The sequence below is a fragment of the Palaemon carinicauda genome, chromosome 6, assembly GCF_036898095.1.
Source record: "Palaemon carinicauda isolate YSFRI2023 chromosome 6, ASM3689809v2, whole genome shotgun sequence".
In the NCBI taxonomy this organism is placed as follows: domain Eukaryota; kingdom Metazoa; phylum Arthropoda; class Malacostraca; order Decapoda; family Palaemonidae; genus Palaemon; species Palaemon carinicauda.
The window spans coordinates 119,195,021-119,205,020 of NC_090730.1; positions in this window are offsets into that span (position 1 = coordinate 119,195,021).

Sequence of the window (10,000 nt, forward strand, 5' to 3'; positions counted from 1 at the left end):
TCTCCTTATGATAAAAATACGTATTTTTCTACAATCTCCATCGATTACTTTTTCTATAAAAGTACCTTGTTGTCTTTACTCTATAATATTCCTTGAAGACTTGAAATACTAATCCTTTCCTCACTTGATTCTATCACATATTCGTATTACTAAAGATTTTCTTCTACTCACATCCCAAATTCTTCAACACGTTTACCTGTGGTCAGTGTTTATTCTATCACTGAACTACTCGCCCCGATTTTTCTGGCACCTGTCTGTCAAGATCTCCATCTGTCCGTCTAATGGCAGATTGAGGACCTATTGAAGTCATGGTAAGAGCTTTGTGTTTTCTTTTCTGTCTTTTTACTGGTGCTTAGATCTTATGCTATGAATTTTTGAAGTATTATTCATAGATTTATAGCCATATAATTTATTTGTCTCAGTACTTGAATTTTTCTTAAAGAAAAACACTACTGGGACGATCCGATAATGGTCTTTTATGGACCAGGCCTGAACAAACCAGAAAACGAAAAAGAATGAAGGAACAGATGAAGATATATTTTCATCAGTTGTTCCTTACCCCTTGGGAAATAGAATTTCCCATTGATGTAAATTTAAGATTTATAAATTGAGAAATGAGGTTTATAAGTGTAGGTTACTCATAGTAACAAATTGGTATCTAAGCTGATAGCCAAAAGAAATCCAATAAGTCACCAAGTAGCCCTTAGGTACATAATGAGATAACTCCGATGCTAATTAGAATATGGTTTGACAGTACGTTCATATTTTCTAATTTACTACATAAATCAGCCTAATTTTTGGTATGTGGTTATGAAATGGCGCTTAAAATCTGGATAGTAATCTTACTACTTAATTTGATGATTTATGATAATTAGATTCCGTTGCACTAATGAGTGGTAGTTTGGTGGGCTGTTTTATGTAAACCCTTTAAATTAAGGTGAGGAAGATCTAGTAGAGGTTAATAAATCGACTAAAGATTTGCAGTTTCAAACCGAGATTTATGCTCTAGAAATGAGTGACAACCTCATCCAGACGGTTATCTATGTACTGGAGATAGATAGATAAATAGATAGATAGATAGATAGAAGTATCTTATAGAAAAGGAGAAACAAAGAGAAACATGGTGTATTTTGGATTCGATTTTCCAGCGCATCTACTGTAAATTCGGTAAATAAAGGTACGGTTCTTGCAGCCTCATTCCAACAAACATGATGAAAAGTTGATAATGCCATTTGGAACTACGTGCTCTCGATAAATGCTGGAAAACACCGGAACATCTGCTACTGTAGATTATAGTCTTCCCATGTCTATTCCAATAAGACAGATGAGGAATTTCATTGTGTAGCTGGATAACATGTCATTAAAGAGAAATTTCATGAATTCTGAAGCAATCTGAAATACAGTAATTAAATTGCAAAAGTCTTTGTGTGCTCACAGAAATAATATATGGAACATAAAATGTCTTAAGAGGGATTATCAGCCTTGAACATTAGCTTTACTTCACTTCCTTTCTGTGCTTTCCTGAATTGTTAGATTGTACCACCTGTCTTTCAGCTTGGCAGATGTTCTTGATGTCTCACAGTAGCAGTTGCCATGGATCACAGATTTCTTGGCCTTTATAAAAAAAAAGGATGAGTTTAACCAGCGAACCATGAAAGTGTAAATAAATGAATTACAAGAGGCCTCTAAATGGAGCAGTCTCTTCAGTTCAGTTAAGGATTTATTTTGTTCGGGTTTTCATATATGGAAATAAATTTTCACTATTAACACACTTACGCACATATATTCATATCTACATACACACAGCATATTTACTGTATGCATTTATATATTATCGATATGTGCGTGTGTGTGGCTTTTTTTTTTTTTTTTTTTTTTTTTTTTTTTTTTTGGCGTGTTCACTGAGTAGTTTTAGATTCCTGTTGACACAATATTCTTTTCCATCTTAAACTTACAGTTTGCAAAGCACCAACAGGTAATTGCCATATTTATGACATAAAATTTATAAATTCTCCATTTTTTAAACGCATAAGCTTGAGAATTTTAGACGAAGTCACCAGTTGTCACAATGAGCAACATGACCCTCGACACGGTTGGTGATCCTAAAGGATGTTTTGGGATGAGAGTGCATCTCCCTTCGCTTCGACCATCTTATCATAAAATTTAATGTTGCTGTAAGTGAAAAACCCGTTTTGATGCCAGACCCTCTCAGGCGTTTGATATTCCTTGCAAGTATAAAACACAACGTCACTTAACCTACAATCGATCGATGAAAATGAAAGTGATGTACGATTGTTTTTCTATATCACAATTAGTCTTCTTTGAACATGAGTTAATGCTTAGAAACATTAATTTTACTCAATTTGTTGAAAATAATCTTAGAGATAAATACAAATTTTTTAAAAGTTAACTATACAACTATAGTGGTAAACAATAGATTCTGTTTTCACATGAGCCACTTGATATTGCAAGGAAGCCAAGAAGAAAAGAGGTAGGCCTACCTATTGCTAAAAGAAATACTCATGTATATATATATATATATATATATATATATATATATATATATATAATATATATATATATATATATATATATATATGTATATATATATGTATATATATATGTATATATATATATATATATATATCTATATATATAAATATATATGTGTGTATATATATATATACATATATATATATATATATATATGTATATATATATATATATATATATATATATATATATATACTGCAAATATGTATACATACAGTAGATGTAGCTACAATACCACAAGTAGATGAAACACATTAGTAGCCCATGTTTGACATGATATTTAGTAACTTGTTCTTTATATATATATATATATATATATATATATATATATATATATATATATGCATATATATGTGTATGCCATGTACATATTTGAATATATATATATATATATATATATATATATATATGTGTGTGTGTATGTCATGTACATATTTGAATATATATATATATATATATATATATATATATATATATATATATATTTATATACATATATATATATATATATGCACATATATACTGCATATATGTATACACACATTAGATATATATAAGTGTATGTGTACTCGTGAGTTCAAACTTACAGCGAATGATTTTATGTTGACCTAGTTGACATGGGTTTCTCTTCCTAGTTTATATACGACATATTATCTTAACGTTGTTACTGATCTTTAGATATTTCTTATTCACTATTCGTTATTTCTCATAAAGTTTATTTATTTCCTTATTTCCTTTCCTCGCGGCTATTTTTTGCTGGTGGAGCCCTCTAGCTTATAGCAACCTGCTTTCCTAACTAGGACTGTAGCTTAGCTATCAATAATAATAATAATAATAATATTAATAATAATAATAATAATAGTTTTGTGAAAGATAATGGTTCCATCAGTTGCATTGATCTTCTACTCTGTCTTCTCAATGGCTCTGATCATCTTTTCAGAAGCCAGTAATTAGACAAAGGTCAGCCTTCGCTGGTGGTGTGACGGGCCGAGAGAAGGTTGTGACTCAAAGGCAGGAAGCAATCAACTGAGTAACTTTATTAAAGAACACCCTCCTCTATATACAAAACCTCAAGGCAACAGGAATTTTCATGTTCGAGAAACAGACAATGTTACAGAGGAAAAACGCAGACATGTTTATTCTGGTTCTTTTTAGTGCGAGGGAAGAGCGCAGATACAAGCATAATATATACAAAATAATTTATGTAAGATTGTGTGACACACGGTTGGTACAGTGGGTAGTCAAATTCAGGAATAAGGATGATTTTTGCCCAATTACTGGCTGTGTGTGTAGTAATTCTGAAAAGATGATCAAAGCCATTGAGAAGACAGTGTACAAGATCAATGCAATTGAGGTAGCCTTTATCTATATTGAAACTTGCCTTAAAGAGGGTCTACTAAATAGTAATAATAATAATAATAATAATAATAATAATAATAATAATAATAATAATAATAATAATAATTTGTTTTTGTGACTGTACATTCGTGCACATGTGAGTTATATATATATATATATATATATATATACATATATATATATACAGTATATATATGTACGTATATATATATATATATATATATATATATGTATATATATATACAGTATATATATGTACGTATATATTATATGTATATATATATATATAGGTGTGTGTGCGAGTGGACGTGTGCGTGAGCTCTCTCTCTCTCTCTCTCTCTCTCTCTCTCTCTCTCTCTCTCTCTCTCTCTCTCTCTCTCTCTCTCTCTATATATATATATATATATATATATATGCGTGTGTGTATATGTATATGCATATAAGTGTTTTGATGTTAGGGTATGTGTATTGGTTTTTATAAGTATGATCTGAAAATAATAGCATATTTAAAACTTGTACCCAGATATCACATTGTGTGTGAGAGATGGCAATTTACATTTACCGTCTTCTCCTTTCCCACTGTTATCCATACATTAAGAGGTCTCCTTTCCCACTATTATCTATATATTAAGGGGTGTGTTGCTTGATGCACCCTCTGCAATACCTTCTATCAAAGGCATCCTCTTACACTAAACCTCTTTTCTCCATATCATCCTTCACCTTATCTCGCCATCTTCTCCCCCTAACAGATTCCTCTCCTAGCCCTCCTCTTTCCCTCCCCATTATCCATTCTCAATACATGTCCATACCATTACAGCTGTGACACTCTTATCACCTTTGTAATCTTTACTACGTCTGTCATTCTTCTTATATCATCATTTTCCAATCTTGCAAGCAGTGATTTTCCTATAATCCCTCTCAACATTTTCATCCTGTTCTCTCTTTGATTCCTCTTTTCGTCTTAGAGCCCACATTCCCTATCGATACATTGACGCTGGTCTTATTAAAGTGCTATAGATCATGACATTTAGCTTGATTTGACATTTCTTATCACATACCATTCCAGCCATCTCCCTCCACCTCCCCCAGTCTGCTTTTATCCTGATCTCTACTTCAGCCTCACACCCTCCCTCCTGACTTACAGTAGGTCACAAGTATTCAAATTGTTCCACCTGTTTTATAACTGAGCCTCTACTTTCATGCAGGGCTATCCAGTCCCTAACTTCCTTACTGCTCGCCATAGCTTCTGTCTTATCCACATTTAATCACAAGCCACCAGTTTCCAGTCTCTTGCCACTATATAATCCTTCCATGCTGATACATAAAAACATTTTGGAATTTTCTTATTATGCGCATGAAAGCTGCCTACGTAGCTTTACAAATAGAATACTAATTTCTTTAAAATCCCACGATAATATTACTCTCTCTCTCTCTCTCTCTCTCTCTCTCTCTCTCTCTCTCTCTCTCTCTCTCTCTCTCTCTCTCTCTCTCTCTCTCTCTCTCTCTCTCTCAAATGATGCAATTGTCTATTTGTTTTGAAAAAGGGAAACGTGGAAAGGTTTTAATATTCTTTTAACATTCCAGTGCATCATTTAAAAAAAAAAAATTCTAGTGAAGTGGCATTTACATCATGCTCATGCAATAAATTTCATTTTGCTTATCTTTTACACAGAAGAACTACTTTTATATATGATTTCATTTTGCAATATATGCGTACTATTTATTTCATCAATCATGTATTCAACGCGTTACTACTAAACCAAGATTGACGTCTACATGATCAATGATTTCATTGAAAGTAATAAGACAGATTCTTGTTTAATTATCCCAAATTGAGTCCGAGTTTAATCTTGGCGAAGGAATTGTAAAATGAGTATCCTGGAATTCCCTTTTGCATATACGGAATAGGATATCGGGTATTGAATAACGAGAGCAGGTCGCCTTTGAGATGGGTTAGTCGCTGCTCTACTGCAGCTCCAGGTGTTTATAATGTGAGACCTGTAAGCAGCCTGCTTCTGAACTTGGTCGTTACTATGATTTGGAGGTGTATGTACCAACCGTGTGTTACACGATCGTACATACAGTAGTAACGACATTTCTTTTTTTTTATATATATTATTCTTTGTATCTTCGCTCTCCCCTCGCGCTGGTAGGGACCTGAAATAACATGTCTGTTTTTCTCACCGTTAACTGTTAACAGCACCGGTTGTCGGTTGAACATGAAATTGCCTGTTATGGTTTTGTTCATTTTTGTATATGTATATATAAACAGATGTTCTGTAATAAAGTTACTCAGTTGCTTTCATCCTACCTTCTTAGTCACAGCCTCTCTCGGCCCTTCACATGTACATCACTCACGGATAATTGATACTCACCTTTTCGGGAAATTTAATTCAAATTTTTTGTGTATCCATGTTGACTTGAAAGATATGATTTACTATGTGCTGCATTGAGTAACCTCAGCTTATGAATATTTGCAAAATCAAAGTTTTCTTCTGTATTTTTCAGCAACATTAACTGTAATTTCGCTGGTATCTCAATGACTGTATTGAATTGGATTTATGAGTTTTGGTTAATATGGACTGGTGTTGGGGCCGGAGAGACTATTCAGTGCTCAAGTACAGTTGTGCTATGAAATAAAATTTGAGAAGTTGGACAACAAGATGAAAGAAAGCAAACAGAAACTGAAGTAAAGCATAGGGCTAAAAAGCCTGCAAATCTATGAGCCGAAGAGGCGCTGCAAAGGACATTTAAGTAATGTTTACATGGATTTACGGAATTGGGGTATAGAGTCCTGCGCTGGGTACTATGAGTCCATTTAGCGCCCAAGTGGAATTAGGGTGAAGTCCTAGAGTATAGTAGGCGGATAAGTTGGAAGACAAGAAGAGGGAAGAAAGGTAGCTAGAATGTAGGCAAAGTAGGATAAATAGCAATTACAGCTAGGGGCCGAGAGAAGGTTGGAAACACCATTAAGTATTGCGTGAGGTGCACGGACTGCAACACCCACCCCCCTCAATACAGAAGTAATGCCTATTGTCCGCCACTTACAGCACTACCTCCTCGAGGGGGTTCTATTCTTGACCCAAGAACATTTAAATCAAAATTAAGAAATGCAACTGTGATTCCTTTCGATTCTTTAGATTGAGCGACGGTAATTTCTCCCTAATTTGTTTTATATCATTTCCCTTACATATTTGCCAAAGACGTGATGGCCTGTAACTGCAGCTGCTTTCATAATCAAACAATTATATCGTTATTGAAGAATTCAATCAATCTAATTTAGTTTTTTCCGTGAATCATTGCACAACAATGCAGTAATACGTAACATCAATTATTTATTTTTTTCTTTATCTGAAAATAACATTTAGGGACTTGGCTGACTTTTAACACTTCCAAGGATACAAAAACAGTATCAACATTTCCGGGCTTTGTAATCCTCGTTCCATGGCTGACAACAGATGGCGCTGGGATTTTCATTTATATAAAACATTGGAGCAGATCATGAGATGTCAAGGTGAGATGAATTTGCGGTTTATCGAAACAATGAAATATTTTGAATCCTCGCCATGTGTAACTTCTTCAGCTGCTAAGCTACTTCTTACAGATGTGACTGATCTTTACACTCCAGTGCTTGTGGGAGAAAATCTTTCATTTATCTATTAATATTATCTCAGATTTTGTTATATATTTTATAACTTTTTCTCGGTAAATTGAGCGGCCAATTTTCAAAGTGGAATACTTAATTTACATAAGTGCAATTTTTGCAATTGCAGAATTAAATAATTTTCGTATAAATCATCTGTGGCATTAACAACGAACCTTGATGAGAAGTATAAGAACCACGTAAAACCTAATAAGATAAAGTCATGGACAAATTTTCTCACTAAAAAGGAGGCGAAAACGAACAGTAAACTGGACATACACTAATTTTATAAACCTGTTTGCTCAGCCTTTGAATGATAAAATGTTTTTTTTATGAAATCAGTAAATAAGAATTTTGAACATTTCTTAACACGAAGTGTAAAGAGTCACTTTTGAAATAATTTCTTGTTCAGGATTACATAAATAAGGTGGGTTATTCTTGGAAAAAATTAACACATAGCTCGTAATATTAACTAAACATGCAAAGACGCTCTCTCTCTCTCTCTCTCTCTCTCTCTCTCTCTCTCTCTCTCTCTCTCTCTCTCTCTGTGGCCTCGCAACACAAGTGACATAAAGCTCAGTTCATAAATTGAATGATCATCGTTCCATCCCCAAACCTGATAAGAAAAGACGAAAGGGCTAAGTCTCTAATATTCCAGCATGTTTCTGAGGAACTAAACATTGAGTGACGTACCTTGTACTCCGTGAACTGTTGTGTGTAGCAATTTATATATATATATATATATATATATATATATATATATATATACATATATATATACATATATAAATAGAGAGAGAGATTATATATTTATACATATGTATAAATATATATATATATATATATATATATATATATATATATATATATTTATGTATATATGTGTGTACATATGTATATATATATATATATATATATATATATGTATATATATATATATATATATATATATATATACATATACATACACATACCTGCATCATAAGACGCGGAAGGTATCGACGAGGTTGCTCCATATATATATATATATATATATATATATATATATATATATATATATATATATATACATATATATATATATATATATATATATATATATATATATGCATACATATATAAATATATGGTGACCGGTAAGTTGATTCCCTGTTTTTTTATTTCGGTTATTTGATTCCCGGTATTTTGATTCCCGATAAGTTGATTCCCAGTATTGTTGATTCCTTGAAATTTGATTCCCAACTGACCATACCTATTCGGGTAAATAAGCCAAGAGGCCATTTATTTACTAAATAATGTAGTTCTTTAATTAAGCAAATAGACTAATTATTTACAAAAACAAACTTCCAAATAAAGAAACGCTTTATTAACTAAGTTTTTTATCTTTTTTATTTAGAATAAAGTCAGTCTTTCACCATGCCTCGTACCATTCTAAGTACCCGTGAAGGACAAAAACTCGTAGACGATTTAAATTACACAAACGAGAAGCAGAGAACAAATGCTGATGGGTCCAAAATTTATTGGAGGTATGATGTGAAGAGCTGTAAAGGACGCCTGCATACTGCAACAGAAGAAAATGATTACAAGGTCTTGAATCATCTTTGTGAACATCATCACAGTTCATGTGAAACAAAGCCAAAAGTATGTGAGGCCTTAACTAGTTTGAAGGCTGGCGCACTTTCAAGCCAGGAAACATCACGGTCATTTATTGCGTCAAGTAGTGCATCATTAAGTGAAAATGTACGTAAGACTGGATTTATAATACCAAACGAGTTTAGGGCATTGGACAGTGAAGTTTTCCTACAATTTGAGAACGTCAAAGCAGGTGAAAGTAGGTTACTAATTTTTGCAACAAATCAGGGACTTAATGATTTGATGCATGCAACACACTTAGCTGGGAATGGAACGTTCAAGTGTGTGCCGAAAACATATTTCCAGTCATTTACTTTACATATTCAGATTCATAACTTCAGTGTACCAAGGTTATTTGCCCTCCTGCCAGACAAGAAAGAAGAAACGTATAACAGACTTTTTGCAAAAATTTTGGAATTAAGCCCAAAATTAAAACCCCAGGCATAAATTACGGACTTTGAAAAAGCGCATATGAACTGTATACGTAATCATTTCCCAAATGTTTCTATTTCATCATGCCTTTTCCATTTATCGCAAGGTTATAGATTTGGGCTATAAAGAAAGATATCACTGAATTCAGTGGTAAAGTTAGGTGTTTTTGTGCCCTGTCACTACTTCGCACCAATAATAATTTATAAGGTTACCACTATAGAGTGTTGTTTCAGGTGTTCATCCTAATATTTGGAAGTTAATTTTAGCATTGAAAAAAGAAGAGAGCCTTGCTCATTTGAAAAAAAAAAGTTCAGTTTGATGGTGGCCACGGTATTCCAGCGAACCGAAAATACAAGGACTTGAACGACCGACTGAAAAATG